Source organism: Macaca thibetana, chromosome 12 (genome assembly GCF_024542745.1).
Source record: "Macaca thibetana thibetana isolate TM-01 chromosome 12, ASM2454274v1, whole genome shotgun sequence".
Taxonomy (NCBI): domain Eukaryota; kingdom Metazoa; phylum Chordata; class Mammalia; order Primates; family Cercopithecidae; genus Macaca; species Macaca thibetana.
The window spans coordinates 124,830,080-124,854,949 of record NC_065589.1 but is presented as its reverse complement, the minus strand read 5'-3'; the positions used below and the strand labels follow the sequence as shown (position 1 = coordinate 124,854,949).

At 44.1% G+C, this 24,870-nt stretch overlaps 1 pseudogene; it reads right to left on the bottom strand.

Annotated features, from left to right (window-relative positions):
* Window positions 1-106: 106 nt before the first annotated feature.
* LOC126932409 (WW domain-binding protein 11-like) lies at window positions 107-22,930 on the bottom strand (annotated as a pseudogene).
* Window positions 22,931-24,870: the final 1,940 nt, after the last annotated feature.

The following is a 24,870-nucleotide window of genomic DNA, read 5'->3' as shown; positions in this document are numbered from 1 at the left end:
AAAACACCCTGACAATGGAAGCAGTTCTTTCATCTAAGGTTAATAGGAGCCTCTTTCTCCACGGGCCACTGTTGTGAACAGAAGCCTGTTCGGGCATCAGAAGCTGTCACAGTAGCCCTTGCATCTCTTTCATGAAAGCCTCTCAGACATCATCCTTAGTTTGTACTGAGACAGGAACCGAAGGACCAGATTTGGGTGCTGTTTTGGAAAGAGGTACAGCAGAATCATCCTCTCACTTCCTTTTTTTTTTTTTTTTTTTTTGAGACAAAGTCTCACTCTGTTGCCCAGGCTGCAGTGCAGTGTTGCAATCTTGGCTCACTGCAACCTCCACCTTCTGGGTTCAAGCCATTCTCCTGCCTCAGCCTCCTGAGTAGCTGGGATTACAGGTGTGCATCACCATGCCTGGCTAATTTTTGTACTTTTAGTAGAGACGGGGTTTTGCCATGTTGGCCAGATTGATCTCAAACTCCTGACCTCAAGTGATCCCCCCACCTTGGCCTCCCAAAGTGTTGAGATTCCAGGCATGAGCCACCACACCTGGCCCCTCTGACTTTCTCTGGAGGGCAGCAGTAGCCCCTTTATTCTCCCGACGTACTCTCAGTGCAGTGGGCACAAATTGAGTAATCTCTGCCTTGGGATTAGTGATCTGTGGCTTGACACTGATGGCTGCTGTGGCTTCTTCTCAATGGTGGCTGCACTCATATCATCTGTCTTGGGCCGCTGAATCAAGTTGGGTGGAGCACTTGAAACCCCAGGGTTTGGCCAGGGAGCTGGTGGGAAAAGCCCAGAGGGGGCAGGTCCAAGCCGAGGCACCAAAGGTGGGCGCATCATGCCAGGACGAGGTGGAGGAACACCCAGAGGTGCGGGGGGAGGTACTTTTGGTGGGAGTCCCCTAGGAGGGGGACCAGGAGGCAGACCTGGAGGTGGACCTGGGGGAGGGCCAGAGGGTTGGGCTAGTGTTGGTCCTGGAGGTAAAAGCTGGGTAAAGGCCCTCGGAATCCTGGCATTCCAGGTGATCTCAGGAATGGAGGAGGTGGCCCAGGAGGCCGTAATGGTGGAGCAGGTGGTGTCCAAGAGATGGTGGTCCTGGCATGGGATGTATTTGTATCTGAGACGGAGGAACAGACTGGGGCGGAGCCTGCCGCTGTGAAGAAGCAGTGGATGTGCCATCAGAGTGACATTCTTCTTTATGCTGTTCTCGTGATTGTTTTTCTGATTCAGAGTTATCAGAATCATCTCCGTCATCGTCCACTGAAAATTCCTCTACTTCTGGTCCCTCCTCAGGAATTTCTTGACCTGCCATAGGAAGCATCATGGCTTGAAGAAGAGTTAACTCCTTCACGTTCTTCTTTTTCTTGCATTTCCAGGCATATCTGCGAACTGTATACTCAGACCTGAGTTCTTTTCTTCACTGCTGTCTCTCTCACCATCATCACGGTGCACAATTCATCCCCCCACTTTCTCCATCTGATCTGTTGGTGTCACCATCATCAGTATTGTTACCATGCTTATGTTGGTCCTTGTCCTCAGAAGGGCCATCATCTTCACTGGTGCTAGAAACAGCATCATCATGACCTTGCCGGGCAAGTTCAGGACTATATAACACGTCTTCTTCATCTCACCTACGAGGGGGAAGATCCAGGGCAAACCCACTTTACGGCTATACATGTGCACGACTTGAGGAGGAGGTGGGCTGGGGGAGGGCCAGGCGGCTTTCTGCCAAGGGGCAAACGTGAAACGTTATGCCCAAGAAGAGGAAGGATAGAAACTGCCCGAGTTGGACCCAGGATATGGAGGTCCACAGGCTGCAGTTCTCTTAAGGATGGAGAGTGGCTGGGACCAGGGAGTGGAATGTCCTGGATCGAAATGTTGGAAGGAGCATGCGGCGTATCTTTCAAAGGAACGCTCTCCACTTCTACATGCTGAGCATTCTCGACGGCATCAACATGTTGGCTAAGTTGAGCCCTCTTCTGTTCATACTCTACTTCTAGCTTTCTCAAGTCCTTGCAAATACCTGGATTTTCTTTTTCATAGAGTTGGAAAATATGTTCAAAGGTTTCACACAGTTTTTTAAGCTTGTTTTTCAGTACTTGCTCATTTAATTGTGGCTGTTGCAGCCGGTTCAACTCCATTTCATCCAATTTATCCATGCCCCAGATAATCCGTTTGGGATCCTTCATTTTAAAAACCGCAGCTCTGGCCGGGCACGGTGGCTCACGCCTATAATCCCAGCACTTTGGGAGGCCAAAGTGGGCAGATCACATGAGGTCAGGAGTTCGAGACCAGCCTGGCCAACATGGTGAAACCTCATCTCTACTAAAAATACAAAAATTAACCAGGTGTGGTGGTGCATGCCTGTAATCCCAGCTACTGGAGGTGGACGTTGCAGTGAGCCACTGCACTCCAGCCTGGGTGACAAGAGCAAAAAACTCCATCTCAAAATTACCAAAACCAAACCAAACAACAACAACAACAACAAGCACTGCAGCTCGAACCATCATGTGCTGTTTTTTGTTCTTTAATTTTCTTCTGGGATTCCTTTTGGACTCGGTCTGTGGGGTTCATATATTTTCCACTCTTGGTGGATGATGTAGGTCTCCATCCTATGTGGGCAATTTGTATGGTTTACTGTTCATTTTTTAAAAAAAGAAAGAAAAGAAAGAAAGAAGAAAGAAAGAAAGAAAGAAGGAAAGAAAGAAAGAAGGAAAGAAAGAAAGGAAAGAAGGAAGGAAGGGAAGGAAAGAAGGAAGAAAGAAGGAAGGAAGGAAGGAAAGCAAGCAAGCAAGCAAGCAAGCAAGCAAGCAAGCAAGCCAGCGAGAGAGAAAGAAAGAAAGAAAGAAAAGAAAGAAAAGACAGACTTCTGCTACGCTCCCAGGACTGCGAGAAGTGGGAGGTGGCGACTCCTGGCCTTGAACTTTCACATTGTTTTTTTTTTTTTTTTTGAGACGGAGTCTTACTCTCTCGCCCAGGCTGGAGCGCAGTGACCAGATCTCAGCTCACTGCAAGCTCCGCCTCCCGGGTTCACGCCATTCTCCTGCCTCAGCCTCCCGAGTAGCTGGGACTACAGGCGCCCGCCACCTCGCCCGGCTAGTTTTTTGTATTTTTTAGTAGAGACGGGGTTTCACCGTGTTAGCCAGGATGGTCTCGATCTCCTGACCTCGTGATCCGCCCGTCTCGGCCTCCCAAAGTGCTGGGATTACAGGCTTGAGCCACCGCGCCCGGCCTCCTGAACTTTCACTTTGTAAGGGCCTCTTGGTCAACCAACTCCTCAGCCACTGCCATCTTGAAACCTCGCCCCTTTCCCGCATATGCGATTTTGTGAAATGCTGCCACATTACTCTTTACAGGGTTGTACTTATTCACATGTCCCCTAGCCATGCATGAGAGGCTTGTCTATCCACTGCATTACCATCAGAATGTATTGTTATATTTTTTAAATTCTGAAGATATTGGTTGGGTGTGGTGGCTCAAGCCTACAATCCTAGCACTGTGCAGCTAAGGCGAGTGGATCACTTGAGGAATTCCAGACCAGCCTGGGCAACATAGTTAAACCTCATCTCTACAAAATACAAAACGTTAGCAGGGTGTTGTGGCACAACCATGATCGCACCGCTGTACTCTGGCCTGGGTGACAGAGTGAGTCTCTGTCTTAAAAAACAAAATAAAAGAAAAATATGATAGATGAGAAATGGTATTTTAGTGTAGTTTTAATTGACATTTCTTTTTTTCTTTTTTTTTTTTTGAGACGGAGTCTCGCTCTGTCGCCCAGGCTGGAGTGCAGTGGCGCGATCTCAGCTCACTGCAAGCTCCGCCTCCCGGGTTCACGCCATTCTCCTGCCTCAGCCTCCCGAGTAGCTGGGACTACAGGCGCCGCCACCTCGCCCGGCTAGTTTTTTGTATTTTTTAGTAGAGACGGGGTTTCACCGGGTTAGCCAGGATGGTCTCGATCTCCTGACCTCGTGATCCGTCCGTCTCGGTCTCCCAAAGTGCTGGGATTACAGGCTTGAGACACCGCCCCCAGCCAACATTTCTTTTATGAATTAGATTGAGAAATCTTTCATACGTGTGTGTATGTGTGTGTGTGTGTGTATAAATTCCCCATTCTTATCTTTTGCCATTTTTTTCTATCTGGTTAAAAAATTCTAAGCTGAGCGCAGTGGCACATGTCTGTGGTCTCAGCTACCTGGGAGATGGGAGGATTGCCTGGGTCAGGAGTTTGAGGCTGTAGTGCTCAAAGATGGTGAGATGGCACCTGTGAATAGCCATAGGACTCCAGCCTGGGCAACATAGCAAGACCCTCATCTCTAAAAATGAAAAACAAAATATAAGTAAATAAAAATGTTTAAAAATAAACCTTTATTCATTTATGTGTTTATTTTGAGACAGGGTCTCACTCTGTCACCAAGACTGGAGTGCAGTGGCGCTATCACAGCTCACTGCAGCCTCCACCTCCTGGGCTCAGGCGATCCTCCCACAGCAGCCTCCCACGTAGCTTGAACCACAGATGTGTGCCACCATGCCTGGCTAATTATTTTTATATATATATATTTTTTGTAGAGACAAGTTCTCATCACGTTGCCCAGGCTGATCTTGAACTCCTGGGCTCAAGAGATCCACCTGCCTCAGCCTCCCAGAGTGCTGAGTACTACAGGTGTGAGCCACAGTACCCAGCCTCTCCATTGGCTTTCAGGGGTAATATATATTGTAAATATTTTCTCCCAGTGTGCTGGCTGTCTTTTTACTTTGCTTATGGTGATATTTGCTCTGCCAAAAACCCTTGTTTTTTGTTTTAATTTAATCAGTTTTATCAATGTTTTTAGTGCATTTAGTGAATCTGGATTTTGAGTCATAATTAGAATGTCTTTTCCTATATGAATTTCCCTCTTAAAGAGAAATTCACCTCGTTTTCTCCTAATACGTGTGGGGATGTATTTTCCATTTAGATCCCTGATCATCTGGAGTTTATTTTTCAATAGCTGTGATGAAGTGGAGCTCAATTTCATCTTTTCCCCCAAATGGCAAACCAATTGTCCCAGCATCATTTATTTGAAAGTGCATTTTTGCCCTAGTGATTTGAGTTGCTACCTTTATCATACACTAAAGTTCCACATGTATTTTAAATTATTTCTGGTTTTTCTGCGACAGACTTGGCAAACTATAATAGGCTTGCGTACCTGTTCAAGTGCTAGTACTACATTGTTTTAATTATAGAGGTTTTATAGTATGCTCCAGCGTCTGATTGGGCTAGTCACCTTCCTTGCTTTTCCTTTTTAGTGATTTCCTGGCTATTCTTAAATTACATGTTTATTTTTCCACATGAAGTTTAGTATCAACTTGTCTAGTTCCATTTTTTCAAAAAGCTTGTTGGTGTTTTTTATTGGGATTACATTAAAGTTATAAGTTAACTTAGGGAGACCTGACGTTTTTGTTACGTTGAGTCATTCTAAGAACAACAAATGTCTTTCAATTTGTTCAAGAACATTTTCATGTTTTTAAGGTTTTCTTCATGTGGACTGTGTACATTTCCTATTAGTACTTATTCCTAAATACTTTATCTTCTTTGTCGCCATATAAATGGCATTTTCTGTGCCATTATATACTCTAACTGGTTTTCATTTGTGTATATGAAGGCTATCAAGTTCTATATGATAATTTTACCTTATTAAATTGTTAGTTTTATTGATATTCTAGGGTTTTGTTTTGTAAGTACACTCATATCCTCTGCTAGATATAGTTTTACTTTTTCAAATCTCATGCATCTTACTGATTCTTCTTGTCTAATTGCATGGAGCTTATATCTCTAGTGTAATGTTGATTAGTAGTGGAGATGGTGGGAGAATTCATCTTGTTCTCGATCTTAGTGGAAAGTTTCTGGGGCTTCCCCATTAAAGCGTTGGTGGCTTTTTCACTAAAAGTGTATGTGTGGGGGTGGGAATGTGTGTGTATGAAAGCGCACATATGTGTATTTACATGTTAATAAAGGATAGGTCAAGTGCGGTGGCTCATGCCTGTAATACCAGCACTTTTGGAGGTCATGGTGGAAAGATCGCTTGATGCCAGAATTTTAAGAGTAGCCTGGGCCACATAGTGAGACCCTGTCTCTACAAAAACATTAAAAATAAAATTACTGAGTGTGGTGGTGTGTGTCTGTAGTCCCATTTACTCGAGAGGCCTAAGTGGGAGGATTGCTTAAACCCAGGATCTGGAGATTTCGGTGAGCTATGCTGACAGCACTGCACTCCAGCCTCGGCAACGGAGTGAGACCCTGTCTCTAAAAATATTCTAATATAACTTCCTATTTTCTTGAGGGTTTTATTTTTATTTTTATTTTTTTGAGACAGTCTCACTCTGTCACCCAGGCTGGAGTGCAGTGGTGCCATCTTGGCTCACTACAACCTCCGCCTCCCAGGTTCGAGCTCTTCTCCTGCCTCAGCCTCCAGAGTAGCTGGGACCACAGGTGCGCTCCACCACACCTGACTAATTTTTATATTTTTAGTAGAGACTGGGTTTCGCCATGTTGGCCAGGCTGGTTTTGACCTCCTGACCTCAAGTGATCCACCCGCCTTGGCCTCTCAAAGTGCTGGGATTACAGGCATGAGCCACCATTCCCAGCCATTTCTTGAGTTTTAAAATTTTATTTTCTTTTTCATTTTCTTGAGACAAGATCTCACTCTGTCACCCAGGCTAGAGTGATTGGCACAGTCATGGCTCACTGCAGCCTCCACCTCCTGAGTAGCTGGGACTATAGGTGCACACCTTCTGTAGTCCTGGCTAATTTTTATTTTTTATTTATATATTTTTTTTAGTAGAGAGGGGGTGTGGCTCACACCTGTAACACCAGGATTTTGGGAGGCTGAGGCAGGTGGATCACTTGAGTCCAGTAGGTCCAGACCAGCCTGGGCAACAAGGTGAAACCCTCTCTCTACTAAAAAACAAAAAATTACACACTCTTGAGTTTTTTTAAACGGGAGTAGGTAAGGAATTTGAAAAGGCTTTTTAAAAGCATCTGTGGAAATAAACATAAGATCTTTCTCCTTAGATCTGTAAATACAGTGTGTTAGTTCACTTATTAATATTTAGTCAAGTCAGTGTGTATTCCAGGAATAAATCCCACTTCATTACGTTGTATCATTTTCATAGTGTGGTGTTGTATTCTGTTAAGTAGTGTTTTATTTAGAACTTTTGCATCAATATTCATAAGTGGTATCTGTAGATTTCTTTTTTTGCTGTTTTTGTCAAGTTTAGGTGTTAATGCTATACTTATTTTATAAAAACAGTTCAGGAATGTTCCTTCATTCCCAGTGATCTGGAAAAACTTGGGAAGTACTGTAACTGCCTGGTCTTTGAAGGTTTGGCAGAATAAACTTGTGAAACCAAGAGGGTTTCTTTCTTTTTTTTTTTTTTAATGTGGAAGTACCTTGATAATTATCTCTGTTTCTTCCAAGTCAATTAGTCTGTTTAAACTGTCTCTAAATGGGGTCATTCTGTTTTAATACATTCTATTTCCCTTAAGGTTATCCACCTCATATAGATCGTCAGTATTTTTCACAGAGGTCTGAAAAGTAGTCCCTTAGGTTTTGAAAAATATCTTCTGTTTCTTTTTTTTTTTTTTTTTTTTTTGAGACGGAGTCTCGCTCTGTCGCCCAGGCTGGAGTGCAGTGGCCGAATCTCAGCTCACTGCAAGCTCTGCCTCCCGGGTTTACGCCATTCTCCTGCCTCAGCCTCCCGAGTAGCTGGGACTACAGGCGCCGCCACCCCGCCCGGCTAGTTTTTTGTAGTTTTAGTAGAGACGGGGTTTCACTGTGTTCGCCAGGATGGTCTCGATCTCCTGACTTCGTGATCCACCCGTCTCGGCCTCCCAAAGTGCTGGGATTACAGGCTTGAGCCACTGCGCCCGGCCGAAAAATATCTTCTGTTTCAATGGTTATTTCCCCATTTGATATTTCTTATTTTGTGCATTTGTACTTTTTCTTGAGTAAATATAGGTCGTAATTTGTCTATTTTGTTATTTTCCCCCCAAATTATAGATTTTAATTGGATCTATTATTTTAAAATTCTTTATCTCATTAATTTCTGCTTTCATTACTTATTATTAATGTTGAACATGATGATGATGATGATGATTTTTTGAGACAAGGTCTCACTCTATCACCCAGGCTGGAGTGTAGTGGCACAGTCTCGGCTCACTGCAGCCTCAATCTCCCGGGCTCAAGCAATCCTCCTACCTCAGCCTCTGAAGTAGCTGGGACTACAGGCATGCACCACCATGCAAACTAACACCAGCTAGTTTTTTTGTATTTTTTGTAGAGACACCCTGTTGCCCAGGCTGGTCTCAAACTCCTGAGCTCGAACAATCCACCTGCCTTGGTCTCTCAAAGTGCTGGTTTTCAGGCATGAGCCACCATGCCTGGCCTACTATGATTACTTACATGGTTCTATTAATATCTTACTACCTTTGTGATATGGTTTGGCTTTGTGTCCCCTTCCAGATCTCATATTGAGCTGTAGTTGCCATAATCTCCATATGTTGTGTGAGGGATCTGGTGGGAGGTAATTGAATCATGGTGGCGGTTACCTCCATGTTGTCCTTGTCATTGTGAGTGAGTTCTCGCAAGATATGATGGTGTTAAAAGGGGCTTCCCCGCCTTCACTCTACACTTCTCCTTCCTGCTGCCATGTGAAGAAGGACATGATTGCTTCCCCTTCCACCATGATTGTAAGTTTCCTGAGGCCTCCCCAACCCTGTGGAACTATCAGTCAATTAAATCTCTCTCCTTCAGAAATTACTTAGTCTCAGGTATGTCCTTATAGCAGCATGAGAACAAACTAATACAATAAATTTGTACCAGGAGTGGGATGCTGCTATAAAGATACCTGAAAATGTGGAAACTTTGGAACTGGGTAACAGGCAGAGATTGGAACAGTTTGGAGGGCTCAGAAGAAGACAGAAAAATGTGGGAAAGTTTGGAACTCCTTAGACACTTGTTGAATGGCTTTGACTAAAATGCTGATAATGATATGGACAATGAAGTTCAGGCTGAGGTGATCTCAGATGGAGATGAAAAACTTGTTGGGAACTGGAGTAAAGGTCAATCTTGCTATGCAAAGAGACTGGCAGCATTTTGGCCCTGCCCTAGAGATCTGTGGAACTTTGAACTTGAGAGAAATGATTTAGAGTATCTGGCAGAATAAATTTCTAAGCAGCAAAGCATTCAACAGGAAACAGAACATAAAAGATTGGAAAATTTGCTATCCAATGATGCAATAGAAAAGAAAAATGCATTTTCTGGGGAGAAATTCAAGCTGGCTGCAGATATTTGCATAAATAACAACGAGTCAAATGTTAATCACCAAGACAATGGGGAAAATGTCTCAAGGGCATGTCAGAGGTATTCATAGCAGCCCCTTCCATCAGACCTGGAGATCAAGGAGGAAAAAAAATGGTTTCATGGGCCGGGCCCAAGGTCTTGCTGCTTTGTGCAGTCTTGGGACTTGGTGCCCTGCATCCCCATGGCTAAAAGGGGGGAAGGTACAGCTTGGTCTGTGGCTTCAAAGGGTGCAAACCGCAAGCCTTGGCAGCTTCCACATGGTGATGAGCCTGTGGGTACACAGAAGTCAAGAATTGAGGTTTGGGAACTGATATAGTTTGGCTGTGTTCCCACCCAAATCTCATCTTGAAATGTAGCTCTCATAATTTCCACATGTTATGGGAGGTACCCAGAGGGAGATAATTGAATCATGGGGGCAGTTTCCCCCATAATGTTCTCGTGTTAGTGAATAAGTCTCACTAGATCTGATGGTTTCATAAAGAGTTTCCCTTTTCTCTTGGCTGTCATCTTCTCCCTTGCCACCACCATGTAAGGCGGTGCCTTTTGCCTTCTGCCACTATTGTGAGGCCGCCCCAGCCACGTGGAACTGTGAGTCCATTAAACCTTTTTTCTCTATAAATTACCCAGTCTGTGGTATGTCTTTATCAGCAGCATAAAAACAGACTAATACAGGAACCTCTGCCTAGATTTGTGAGAATGTATGGAAACACCTGGATGTCCAGTCAGAAGTTTGCTGCAGGGCAGAGCCCTCATGGAGAACCTCTGCTAGGAGAGTGTGGAAGGGAAATGTGGGGTCAGAGCCCCCACACAGAGTCCCCACTGGGGCACTGCCTAGTCGAACTGTGAGAAGAGTGCTACCATACTCCAGAACCCAGAATGGTAGATCCACTGACAGCTTGCACTCTGTGTTTGGAAAAGCTGCAGACACTCAACACCAGCCCCTGAAGGCAGCTGGAAGGGAGACTGCACCCTGCAAAATCCTGGGGACAGAGTTGCCCAAGGAGACAGGAGCCCACCACTTGCATCAGCATGAGCTGGATGTGAAACTTGGAGTCAAAGAAGATCATTTTGGAACTTTAAGGTTTAATGACAGCCCTATTGGATTTCGGATTTGCATGGGGCCTGTGGCCCCTATGTATTGGCCAATTTCTCCCATTTGGTACAAGTGTATTTACCCATTGCCTGTATCCCCATTGTACCTAGGAAGCAACTAACTTGCTTTCAATTTAGGCTCAGAAGCAGAAGGGATTTGTCTTGTCTCAGATGAGACTTTGGACTTGGACTTTTGGGTTAATGCTGGGATGAGCTAAGACTTAAGGGGACAGTTGGGCGGGCATTATTGTGTTTTGAAATGTGAGGACATGGGATTTGGGAAGAGCCAGGGACAGAATGATATGATTTGGCTGTGTCCCCACCCAAATCTCATCTTGAACTCTAGCTCCCATAACCCCATGTGTCATGGGAGGGACCCAGTGGGAGGTAATTGAATCATGGGGAAGTTACCTCCATGCTGGTCCTGTGATAGTGAGTGAGTTCTCATGAGATCTGATGATTTTATAAGGGACTTCCCCCACTTTGCTCTGCACTTCTCCTTCCTCCTGCCATGTGAAGAAGGATGTGTTTGCTTTCCCTTCTGCCATGATTGTAAGTTTCCTGAGGCCTCCCCAGCCCTGCAGAACTATGAGCCAATTAAGCCTCTTTCCTTCATAAATTAACCAGTTCTGGATATGTCCTATAGCAGCAGGAGAACAGACTAATATAATTTGTTACTATTTTCTATTTGTTGGCCCTGTTCTTTCTTTTTGTTGTTGTTCCACTCTTTTCCTGACTTCTCTCTCTCTCTCTCTCTCTCTCTCTGCTGTGTGTGTGTGTGTGTGTGTGTTTGTATGTGTGTGCATGTGTGGCTTTTTAATTTTTTGTAGAGATAGGGTCTCACTTTGTTGAATGAGCTCAGGCTGGTCTCAAACTCTTGGCCTCAAGTGATCCTCCTGCCTTGTTCTCCCAAAGTGCTGGGATTACAGGTGTTGCTACCACCCCCAGCTCCTTCTCTGGTTTTAATTGAGTATTATATAATTCCATTTTCTCTCCTCTCTTAGCATATAAATTATACTTTCCTTTTTGAGACAGAGTCTTGCTCTATCATCTAGGCTGTAGCGGCACAATCTTGTCTCACTACAACCTCTCCTTCCTGGGCTCAAGCAATTCTCCTGCCTCAGCCTGCCAAGTAGCTGCGATTACAGGTGCTGCACCATGCCTGGCTAATTTTTGCATTTTTAGTAGAGACAGGGTTTCACCACGATGGTCAGGCTGGTCTCGAACTCCTGACCTCAAGTGATCTGCCTACCTTGGCCTCCCAAAATGCTGGAATTGCAAGCATAAGCCACCACACCTGGCCAAATTATGTTTTTTTGTTTGCCTTTTTAGTGGCTGCCCTTGAGATTGCAACACACATTTACAATGAATCCAAATCGTCTTTCAAATAATACTCTACCCCTTCACAGGTAGTGCAAGTACCTAACCACTGAATATTCATAATTCTTTTCTTTCATATCTTATGACATTGCTGTCATTAATTTCACTTATCCATAAGCTACAATCATTGGCTACTCTGTTGCTTTTTGTTTTGAGCAAACTGTTATGTTAGATCAATTAAGAATAAGAAATATAAGAGATTTTACCTTATCTTCATATGTTCCTTCTGTAATACTCATTATTTATGTAGATCTGAGTATCTGATTGTATTAGTCCATTTTCATACTGCTATAAAGAAGTGCCAAACACTGGGTAATTTATAAAGGAAAGAGGTTTAATTGACTCACAGTTCAGCACGGCTGGGTAGGCATCAGGAAACTTATAATCATGGCAGATGGCAAAGAGGGAAGCAAGGCAACTTCTTCACAAGGCGGCAGGAAGTAGAAGTGCCAAGCAAAGGGGGAAGAACCCATTATAAAACCATCAGATCTCATGAGAGCTCACTCGTTATCTTGAGAACGACATGGGGGAAACAGCTCCCATGATTCAATTATCTCCACCTGGTCTCTCCTTTGACATGTAGGGATTATGGGGATTACAATTCACTATGAGATTTGAGTGGAGGGGACAGAAAGCTTAATCATATCAGGAGGGGCAAAAACCCCTGGCCCCTCCCAAATCTCATGTCCCTTTCACATTTCAAAGCCAATCATGCCTTCCAAACAGTCCTCCAAAGTCTTCATTCATTCTAGGATTAACCCAAAAGTCCAACTTCAAAGTCTCATCTGAGACAAGGGAAGTCCCTTCTGCTTATGAGCCTGTAAAGTCAAAAGCAAATTAGGTACTTCATAGACATAATGTGGGTACAGGCATTGGGTAAGTATACCCATTATACTTTCCTTTTGACCAACACAAAGGGACTATAGGCCCCATGCGGGTCTGAAATCCAGCAGGGCAGTCAAACCTTAAGGCTCTGAAATGTCCTCCTTTGACTCCATGTCTCACATCCAGGTCATGCTGATGCAACAGGCCTCTTCCCAGCTGCTTTCTTGGGCTGGCATGGAGTGTCTGTGGCTTTTCTGGGTACGTGGTGCAAGCTGTCAGTGCACCTACCATTCTGGGGTCTGGAGGATGGTGGCCCTCTTCTCACAGCTCCATTAGGCAGTGCCCCAGTGGGGAATCTGTCAGGGGTCTGACCCTATATTTCCCTTTTGCACTACCCTAGCAGAGGTTCTCTATGAAGGCCTTGCCCCTGCAGCAAACTTCTACCTGGTCATCCAGGCATTTCAATACATCCTCTAAAATTTAGGTAGAGGCTTCCAAACCTCAATTTTGTTTTTGTTTTTGAGACAGAGTCTCACTCTGTTGCCCAGGCTGGAGTGCAGTGGTGCAATCTTGGCTCACTGCAACCTCCACTTCCCAGGTTCAAGTGATTCTCCCATCTCAGCCCACAAAGTAGCTGGGACTACAGGCACACACCACCACACCCAGCTAATTTTTGTATTTTTAGTAGAGATGGGGTATCACTGTGTTTGCCAGGTTGGTCTCGAACTTTTGACCTCATGTGATCCACCCCCCTTGGCCTCCCAAAGTGCTGGGATTATAGGAATAAACCACTGTGCCTGGCCCCAAACCTCAGTTCTTGACTTCTGTGCACCTGCAGGCCCAACAACACATGTAAGCCACCAAGGCCTAGGGCTTGCATCCTCTGAAGCCATGGCCCAAGCTGTGCCTTGGCCCCTTTTAGCCACAGCTGGGATGCAGGGCACAAAGTCCCAGGGGTGCATAAAGCAGCAAGGCTCTGGGCCCAGCCCATGAAACCATTTTTTCCTCCTAGGCCTCTAGGCCTGTGATGGGAGGGTCTGCTGTGAAGACCTCTGACATGTCCTGGAGACATTTTCCCCACTGTCTTGGCGATTAACATTTGGCTCCTTGTCACTTATGCATACTTCTGAAGCCGGTTTGAATTTCTCTTCAGAAAATGGGCTTTTCTTTTCTATTGCATCATCAGTCTGCAAATTGTCCAAACGTTTACGCTCTGCTTCCCTTTTAAACATTAAGTTCCAATTCCAAACCATCTCTTTGGGAATGCATAAAACCAAACACTTTTAAAAGCACCCAGGTTACCTCTTGAATGCTTTGCTGCTTAGAAATTTCTTCCATTGGACACCTTAAATCATCCCTCTCAAGTTCAAAATTCCACAGATCTCTAGGCCAGGGGCAAAATGCCACCAGTCTCTTCACGAAAGCATAGCAAGAGTCACCTCTATTTTAGTTCCCAACAAGTTCCTTATCTCCATCTGAGACCACCTCAGGCTGGACTTCATTGTCCATATCACTATCAGCATTTTAGTCAAAGCTATTTAGTAAGTCTCTAGGAAGTTTTAAAGTTTCCCACATCCTCTTGTCATCTTCTGAGCCCTCTTAACTGTTCCAACCTCTGCCTGTTACCCAATTCCAAAGTTGCTTCCATATTTTTGGTATCTTTATAGTAGCACCCCACTTCTGGTAACAATTTACTGTATTAGTCTGCTTTTATACTGCTGTAAAGAACTGCCTAAGACTGGGTAATTTATAAAGGAAAGAGGTTTAATTGACCCACAGTTCAGCACGGTTGGGGAGGCTTCAGGAAACTTACAGTCGTGGCAGAAGGCAAAGGCGAAGCAAGGTGCCTTCTTCACAAGGAGGTAGGAAGGAGAAGTGCCGAGCAAAGAGGGAAGAACCCCTTATAAAACTATCAGATCTCATGAGAATTCACTAAGTATCATGAGAATAGCATGGGGGAAACTGCCCCCATGATTCATTTATCTCCACCTGGTCTCTCCCTTGACATGTGGAGATAATGGGGCTTACAATTCAAGATAAGATTTGGGTGGGGACACAAAGCCTAACCATATCACTGATGTATAGTATTTTCTTTCTTTCTAAAGAGTTTCAACATTTCTTGCAAGGTATGTCAATTGGTGACAAGTTTCTCAATTTTGTTTGCCTGTGAAAGTCTTTATTTCTCTTTTACTTTTCAAGGATAATATTTCTGGGTAGAGAATTCTGGTGGCAGTGGTTGTTGTTGTTTCTGTCAACACTTAAAATATTTTGCTCCAAGCTCTTCTTACTTGAATGGCCTATGAAGAGAAGTATGATTAATTATTATACTTGCTCCTTCATAGGTACAGTGTTTTTTTCTCTTTGACTTAATTAAAAATTGTCTCTTTGTCTTTGATTTTCTGTGGTTTGAATATGCTATATCTAGGAGTAAACTTTTTTGGTATTTATCCTGTTTGATTTCCTGAGCTTCCTGAATCTGGGGTTTGGTGTCTGTCATTCGTTTTGGAAAATTCTCAGTCATTATTACTTCAAATATTTTTTCTGTTCCTTTTTTATTGTTTTCATATTCATTATGCATATGTTACACAGTTTAAAATTGTCCCACAGTTATTGGATGCTCTGTTCTACTTTTTAAAATTATTTTTTCTCTTACCATTTAGTTTTAGAAGTTTCTATTGACATATCTTCAAGCTCACTGATTCTTTCTTTGGCTGTGTCCAGTTTTATTTATTTATTTATTTATTTATTTATTTATTTATTTATTTTGAGATGGAATCTTGCTCTGTCACCCAGGCTGGAGTGCAATAACGTGATCTCGGTTCACTGCAACCTCTGCCTCCCAGGTTCAAGCGATTCTCCTGCCTCAGCTTACTGAGTAGCTGGGATTACAGGCATGTGCCACCATGTCCAGCTTATATTTGTATTTTTGGTAGAGGCGGGGTTTCAGCATGTTGGCCAGGCTGGTATCAAAATCCTGACCTCCGGTAATCTGGCTTCCACAGCCTCCCAAAGTGCTGGGATTACTGGCATGAGCCACTGCACCCTGCCATGTGTCCAGTCTATTTAAAAGCCCATCAAAGGCATTATTTCCATTACAGTGTTCTTTATTTCTAGCATTTCTTTCCTTTTGATTCTTCCTTATTGTTTTCATTGCTATGCTTGCAGTATCCATCTCTTATTGAGTATGGTTCATTTTTTCTATTAGAGCTCTTAGCATATTAATTATAGTGCTTTTAAATTCACAGTCTGATAATCCCAACATCTTTGCCATATCTGAATCTTGTTTTGATGCTTACCTTGTTTCTTTAAAACATTTTTTGTCTTAGAAGATGCTTTGTAATTTTTTGTTGGAAGCCAGACATTAGGTACTAAGAAAAAGAACCTAGGTAAATAGGCCTTTGGTAGGATGCTTTATGTGTATTTGACAAAGAGTTAAGCTGTTTTGACTATTTGATGTAGCTGTATCAGAGGTATTAAATGTTCCTCTAATGTTAGTTTTGTCTCCTCTGTTGCACAGAAGCCCTGTTGATGTGCTGGTAAGATGTGGGGGCAGAGGAAACCTTCTCTAGTTCTTTGATTAAGTCTCAGTCTTTTAATGAGCCTGTGTTCCTGTGCTGTGACCTTCACAAGTACTTCTCATTTCTCCCCCTTTGTTGGGACAGGATAGCTAGAAAGGACTAGACTAGGATATTTCCCTTTCCCCAGGACAATTAGCATTAGTAAAACCTCAGTTAAGTTCTGGTAAAATAATTTCTCTAGAGGGCAGGCCTTATTAAGAATAGAATCCCCTGGCTTATTTCACCTTCCCCACTGACAGAAATATGAGGGGATTTTTCTCTTCACCTTGATGACCTGGTAAGTCTTCTGGAGATAAAACTCAGAAAAGTGTTGGGGCCCTCCTAAGACTGGACTCCCTGGAGTTTTTAACTCTCAAGCAGTCCAAACAGAGCCTCCAGCAATTCAGCCATTGCACTTTCAGTTTTCCTACCCTGGTACGGTTCCCATAAAGGTTTCTGCTCTTGAGCTTCCACTCAAGTAGTGAATCAAGTCATGATTCTCTGTATCTGCCACTGTCTCTCCAATTTATAAGACAGTAATTTACCCTATGACCTATCGAAGAAGAGCGGTTGATTTTCAGCTTGTCAAGCTTCTTTCTTGTTGTTAGGGTAGGAATGATGAATCCCGAACTTTTTACACGCCAGACTGAAAACTGGAAGTCTGGTTGGCTTTTTTTCTTTCTTTCTTTTCTTTCTTTCTTTCTTTCTTTCTTTCTTTCTTTCTTTCTTTCTTTCTTTCTTTCTTTCTTTCTTTCTTTCTTTCTTTCTTTCTTTCTTTCTTTCTTTCTTTCTCTCTCTCTCTCTCTCTCTCTCTTTCTTTCTTTCTTTCTTTCTTTCTTTCTTTCTTTCTTTTTCCTTCTTTCTCTTTCTTTCATTCTTCTTTCTTTCTTTCTCTCTCTCTCTCCTTCCTTCCTTCCTTCCTTCCTTCCTTCCTTCCTTCCTTCCTTCCTTCCTTCCTTCCTTCCTTCCTTCCTTCCTTCCTTCCTTCCTTCCTTCCTTCCTTCCTTCCTGTCTTCCTTCCTTCCTATCTCCCTCTCTCTTTTTCTCTTTCTTTCTTAGACAGAGTCTCGCACTGTCACCCTGGCTGGAGTGCCATGGCACGATCTCTGCTTACTGCAACCTCCACCTCCCGTGTTCAAATGATTCTCCTGCCTCAGCCTCCTGAGTAGTTGGGATTACAGACACGCGCCACCATGCCCTGCTAATTTTTCGTATTTTTTTAGTGGAGACAAGGTTTCACTATGTTGGCCAATTTGGTCTTGAACTCCCGACCTCGTGATCCACCAGCCTCGGCCTCCCAAAGTGCTGGGATTACAGGCATGAAGCACGGCACCCGGCCCAGAAGCACAAAAGTTTTAAATTGTAGTGAGCTCCAATTTATCTACTTTTTCTTTTCTTTCTTTCCTTTTTTTTTTTTTTTTTTTTTTTTTTTTTTTTTTTGAGACAGTCTTGCTCTGTCTTCCAGGCTGGAGTGCAGTGGTGCGATCTCAGCTCACTGCAACATCTGCCACCTGGGTTCAAGCAATTCTCGTGCCTCAGCCTCTCCAGTAGCTGGGATTACAGGCACCCGCCACCACACCTGGCTAATTTTTGTATTTTTAGTAGAGACAGCGTTTCGCCATGTTGGCCAGACTGGTCTCGAACTCCTGACCTCAAGTGATCCACTCGCCTTGGTCTCCCAAATTGTTGGGATGACAGGCGTGAGCCACTGCGCCTACCTAGCCTTTCTTTTCTTGTATGTGCATTAAGTGTTTTGTAAGAAACCATTGTGTAAGCCAAGGTCACAAACATTTAGTCTTACATTTTCTTCTAAGGATTTTATAGTTTTGTCTCTTACATTTAGGCCTTTGGTCTATTTTGAGTTAATTTTTATATATAGTATGAGGTAGAAGCCCAACCTCATTCTTTTGCGTGTGGATATCCAGTCGTCCCAGTACCATTTGTTGAAAAGACTATTCTTTCTCCATTTAACTATGTTGGCATCTTTGTCAAAAATGAAATTGGGCCAGGTGTTATGGCTTACACCTGTAATCCCAGCACTTTGGGAGGCCAAGATGGGAGGATCGCTTGAGGCTAGGAGTTCGAGATGACCCTCGTCAACATAGCAAGACCTCATCTCTAAAAAGTAAATAAATAAATAAATGAAATTGATCATAGATCTATGGGGTTATTCTGGACTCTCAATTCTATTTCTCTGATGTAGATGTCTATCTGTATGCCAGTACCACATCATCTGGAGAATTGTAGCTATGATGCAAAATTTTGAAATGAGGACGTATGAGTCCTTCAACTTTGTTCTTCCTTTTCAAGGATGTTTTTGGCTATTCTGGGTCCCTTAGATTGCCACACATATTTTAGAATCAAATTGCCAATTACTGCAAAAAGGGCAGCTGGAATTGTGATAGGGATTACATTGAATGAGTATATCAATTTGAGGAGCATTAGTAAGATTAATAAGATTAGGTCTCCCAATTCATGTATTAAATGAGATATCTTTCCATTAATGCAGGTCTTAAAATATTTCTTTCAGCAATGTTTCATGGCTTTCAAAGCCTAAGTCTTGTACTTCTTTTGTTAAATTTATTCTTAAGTGTTTTATTTATTTTTTGATGCTATTGTAAGTGAAGTTATTTTCTTCATTTCATTTGCAGATTGTTCATTGTTAGTGTGTGGAAATACAACCAACATTGTTTACCGACCGTGTGTCCTGCAGCTTTGCTGAACTTGTTTATTGGCTCTAACAGCATTTTATGTGTGTTTGTGGGTGGTTCTTACAATTTTATACATACAAGATGACGTTGTTTGCAAAACTGAAGTTTTAATTCTTCCTTTTCAACACTAATTTCTTTTATTTCTTTTGCTGTTGTACTCGCCCTGGCTAGGATCCCAGTACAATGTTGCATAGAAATGGCAACAGCAGAGGTGCCTGTCTTGCACCTGGCCTTGGGGGAAGCCTTCAGTCCTTCATCATGAAATATGACTCTGTGGGTCTATGGGCGCCCTCTACCAGCATTCAATTGTTACCATCTCCATGGGCCACACAAGGAGACTGCGGCTCAGAGAGGTCGACTAAAGTATCCAGCCCAATAGCTGGTAACTGAGAAGCTCAGGGTTTGAACCTATTGTGTGGTTTTCAAAAGCTCTTGGTGCTTTCCCCCTCTGCCTGGAAGTGGCCAGCAAGGAGAGAGCCCAGGAAGAAATGGGGAACAGTGAGGGCTCAGTGCTGAAAGGGCAGAGCTTCTCCGTATTACAGGTGCTGTTGGAAGTCATCCATCCCAGTAATGTGCCCACCTCCCACCAGGACCCCTGCTCCAAGACAGTGGTTGGCCTACCCTGTAGCCCATCTCTTTGCTCTTTTGTCAGCAGCAGCACTTGCCGGATGCCGGCAGCATTCGGAGCCATTTGAGGCACACTCTTGTCTGTGTTTCTGCCTCTTCCACGGAGTGTGGGGTTGTCCCGGGTAGGAGTACTTGCTAGGAAAGTCATGTGTTGGGTGTAAACAAATGATCTTTTACTCCTTCCAGTTTCTTATCTGGAATTTTTTTTTTCTTAAAATATTTCCACAGTCAATCTTTATTAATGATGAGATGTTCTACTGCCTCACAAGTTTCTCATCTTAAAGAAGGTTTTCAGCTGGGCACGGTGGCTCACACCTGTAATCCCACCACTTTGGGAGGCTGAGGTGGGCGGATCATGAGGTCAGGAGTTCGAGACCAGCCTGGCCAATATGGTGAAACCCCGTCCTACTAAAAATACAAAAATTAGCCGGGCGAGGTGGCACACGCCTGTAGTCCCAGCTACTCGGGAGGCTGAGGCAGGAGAATCGCTTGAACCCGGGAGGCGGAGCTTGCAGTGAGCTGAGTTCATGCCACTGCACTCCAGCCTGGGTGACAGAGTGAGACTCCGACTCAAAAAAAAAAAAAAAAAAAGAAGGTTTTCTCAGAGAGATGTTCAGATTTCATTTTGGAATTTAGGTATGTTCTTCGGATCTTCCTTGTGCTCTGACCTTATAATGGAGAAATCAAATAGGAAATGGAGGCAAAAGGAGTTTGGGTGATTTCCCCAAGGTCATATAGTAAGGTACAGCCCTGCCACAAACTAAGATCCAGTCTTCCAATTCCTACACTACTGTTTTTTTCAGTCACACTATATTGCATCACAGAATGCTAGGGTATTTTTGAAGAGACCATTTATTCCCCATACATTGCCCCCAGTGCTCTGGTATGAAAGCTTAGCTGTGAGTACACAGTGTTTGCTAAATGTCTAGGCTTGGAGCCCGAGACCTGGGTTTGAAGTTTGACTGTACTGCTTATTGACCGGGGCCATGGTCAGGCTAATGAGCCTCTGTGTTATTTTTCTCCATCTACAAAACATAAAATAGGAACGTTTGCCTCATAGGACTTTTATGAGAATTAATTGACAAACTGTAGTGTTTTGCATAATGCCTGGTATATCGTAAATGCACAATAAATGATAGTTATTATTATAACACTTTTCGTTTCATAGTTCAAAGGAGGCCAGTTGAGTTGTTAGTGGATCTGGCTCACCCTGCTGGTGGCTTACCTTCATCTATGCACATTTCAGCACCTAACTCCCTATCTTCAGGGCCCAGCCTAAGGCTGAGAAGACTTTCGTGGATGGTGGAAACCTATGTAGCTTTTCCCACTGGCCTAACAAAGATGTCAGGCTGCTGTAGAGTCAAGGTGATTTTATGGAGAGATATTGATTTTGAGTCTCACTTCTAGGTGGGGGACTGTGGTCTTTACAAAGATTATAGGTAAAAGAATGCAATGGTAGATATAAAAGGCCTGAGCCGTAGAAGGTGACTGAATAGAAAGTAAGCCAGAATATTTTATCCTCCTCCAATTTCCTGCAGACACAGCTGTCCTGGGAGCACCCAACACTGCAAACCCCGGGGCTCCCAGGTTGCTGCTAGGCTCCTCTGGAAGCCTGTCCCTGGGCACTTGGGAAGGGAAAGGGCACTAGCTTAGTCTGTTTGTGCTGCTATAACAGGACATCAAAGACTGAGTCATTTTTTTTTTGAGACGGAGTCTCGCTCTGTCGCCCAGGCTGGAGTGCAGTGGCGCGATCTCCGCTCACTGCAAGCTCCGCCTCCCGGGTTCACGTCATTCTCCTGCCTCAGCCTCCCGAGTAGCTGGAACTACAGGCGCCCGCCACCAAGCCCGGCTAATTTTTTTTTTTTTGTATTTTTAGTAGAGACGGGGTTTCACCATGATAGTCAGGACAGTCTTGATCTCCTGACCTCGTGATCCACCCGCCTCAGCCTCCCAAAGTGCTGGGATTACAGGCGTGAGCCATCGCCCCAGGCCAGACTGAGTCATTTTTTTAAGGAACAGAAATTTACCTTCTCACAGTTCTAGAGGCTGGGAAGTCCGAGATTAAGGCACCAGCCTCAGAGGAGGGCCTTCTTTCTGCGTCCTCACAGGGTGGAAGGCAGAAGAGGTGAAACCACTCCCACAAATTATTTTTCAAACTTTATTTTTACTTTTAGAGACGGGGTCTTGCTCTGTTGCCCAGGCTGAAGTGTAATGGCACAATCACGGTTCACTGCAGCCTCAAACTCCTGGGCTGAAGCAATCCTCCTGCCTCAGCCTCCCGAGTAGCTGGGACTACAGGCATGTGCCACCATGCTGGGCTAATTTTTTTTTAATGAGGTCTCACTGTGTTGCCCAGGATGGTCTAGAATTCCTGGCATCAAGACACCCTTCTGCTTTGGCCTGCCAAAGTGCTGGAATTACTGGCGTAAGCCACTGCACCTGGCCTACAAACCCTTTTTTCATAGCAGTATTAATTCATTCATGAGGCTGAAGCCTCATGATCTAAACACCTCCCATTAAGCCCCACCTCCCAATACTGCTGCACTGGGGATTAAGTTTCCAATGCATGAATTTGGAGGGATATATTCAGACCATAGCAGTCAGGGATGGCAGAACCCTGGCTCCCATATCCAGCACAATGGTCATCCCTGGGCACCCCATGTTCTTGCCTAGACCGTCAGTCAGCCTGGTACGCTCTCTGCCCTGGAAGGTGGGGAGGGCCCAGGTCAGGAGTTAGCCTAAAAACCAAAAGGTGGTGCAGCCTGGAGCGTGTGGGAGGACAGGCCCCTCTCTGTTCTAAAGCCGAGTGCACTACAGCCTCATGCTACAGGGTGTTTGAAGTCCAGATATGCCACAGACAGATCTAACTTTGAAGCCAAATAAAATCAGCTTTCAGTGCCCAGCTGTGTGACTTGGGCAAATAACTACACCTCTCTGAGAATCAGTGTTCGCATCTAAAGAAGAGGGGACTATGGACTGTTAATGGGAGGCCTGATGGCATATGGTAGTGGGTGATCAGCAAATGCTACCTTCTCTTAGTCACTTAGCTTCTCTGGACTCAATTTTCACATCTATGCAACGGGGATCCCAACCCTGTACCTACAAAACCCTCAAGGTTGAATGCAGAAAAACACAGACACCAGTCTCAAAGATGTCACAAGGTGGGATGGCAGAAGACTGACGCAAAGTGATTTGGAAAGAGAGGGCATGTGCGGTGCTGTGAGGTGGCCAGGAGGAGCTTCCCTGAAGGAGTGGAGCTTGACCTGCCCCAGTAATGGGAGTCATTAAACAGGCAGAGAAGACACCAGACATTACTTGAGTAACGAGGAACGGGACTGCAGGGCTTAGAAGCCGGAATGTGCACGCCCTGTTCTGAAATCAGTCTTCTCTCGCCTTGCCAGGAAGCCATGTAGCCTCTTGTGGGCTGAAGGCTGACACGTTAGTTGACTAAGATGGGATCAAAACATGATGAAATCAGTCCTAAACGGGGCAGGAAAGCGTTGAGGGAATAAAAATGTACTATGAGTCCAGCATTCTCACTCCTAGGTATTTTAGTGATGCAAAAACCTGTACATAAATACTTAGAGGGACTTTATTCATCGTTGCCAAGACTGGAAGCAATCCAAGTGTCCTGAGTTGATCAGAATGATCCACAAATGAGAGTACATTCCTATAATGAAATACTACTCAGCAATGAAAAGGGACAAGATCCTGATAAATGAAATAACATGGTAAATCCCAAATGCATTATGCTAAGAGCCAGAAGCCTGATTCAGGAGGTTGTCTCCTGATGATTCCATGCATAAGATACTTTGGGAAAGGCAAAACTATAGGGGCCTAGCTGGGGTTGACGACAAAAAAGTATGAAATTTTTTTTTTTTTGAGATGGAGTCTCGCTCTGTCACCCAGGTTGGAGTGCAGTGGCGCCATCTCAGCTCACTGCAAGCTCCGCCTCCCGGGTTCACACCATTCTCCTGCCTCAGCCTCCCAAGTAGCTGGGACCACAGGCACCTGCCACCACGCCTGGCTAATTTTTTGTATTTTTAGTAGAGACATGGTTTCACCGTGTTAGCCAGGATGGTCTCGATCTCCTGACCTTGTGATCTGCCCAGCTTGGTCTCCTAAAGTGCTGGGATTACAGGCGTGAGCCACCTCGCCTGGCCTGAAAAAATTTTTTGAGGTAATGGAACTGTTCTATATCTTGGCTGTAGTGGTGGATACACAACTGAATATGTTTTTCACAACTCATAAAACTGTACGCCAAAAAGAGTGAACTTGAAATTATACCACTAGACAAAGGATATGGGAACTGGTGTCTGGGTGGGCAAGCTCACATTCTAGTCAATTTACCTTGGTATCCTCCACATACAAAGAACTCAACAATCACAGATCACAGCAAATTGATTCCAGTCTCAACAAATTCTGGGGTGTTGAAATACATCAATAAGATATTTTCAAATCTAAGTTTGATTTCTATCAGAACACGTAAGGGGAGAGGAAAGAGCGTGGGACTAGGAGTTGGGAAAACTCGTCATCTTGGCTGCCTGCCTACTGTATGACTTGGAGCAAGTCGCTTGAATAATCTCTAGTAATTAGTCTCTGACTTGCCTCGTCAAAGGGTTGCTGAGAGGGTTACATGAAAAGAATGTACGTTAAAATAATGCATGTTGTAAATTATAAGTATTGCACACAAATCAGGTATTGGTATTGCCATTGATCATGTGTTTTCAAATAGGGAATATAAGTATCAGAATTTAAATGACATATCCAAGAAAAGAATCCCAAGATGAAACCCCATCCTACAGCGTCTCAAGTCAAAGAGTTGACACTCTCAAGACAGAATTAAAATCAAGCCTTGAATGAATGATTTTAGGTAATTTAGAAGCCATAATTATAAGAAAACTACAAATTATTTAATCTACAAAAGCCTCTGTGCACTATTTGTTACAAGGGAATTCATTTTTTTTTAACACAAAAGTCCGTTGCTCCATGAAGTGCCCGTGTCCTGTGCGTGCACCTTGTGTGAAGCATCAGGGTCCACCTGGAATGGGGGGCTAGCCAGTGGGAGCTCCTCAGGACAGGGGCCAGGCCACAGCTCCTGCCGCTCCGGGCTGCACCTGCACGATGACAGAAGGAGGCACTAGGCCTTGGAAAAGTCTGCACCACAACTGCTGTGGTCTGAATGTTTGTGTCCCCCAAATGTAATTGGTTAAAATCCTAACTCCCAAGATGATGGTATGAGGAGGTGGGTCCTTTAGGAGGTGATTAGGTCATGAGGGTGGTGCCCTCATGAGTAGGATTAGTGCCCTTATTAAAAAGGCTCAGAAAGCTCACTTGCCCTCCCACCAT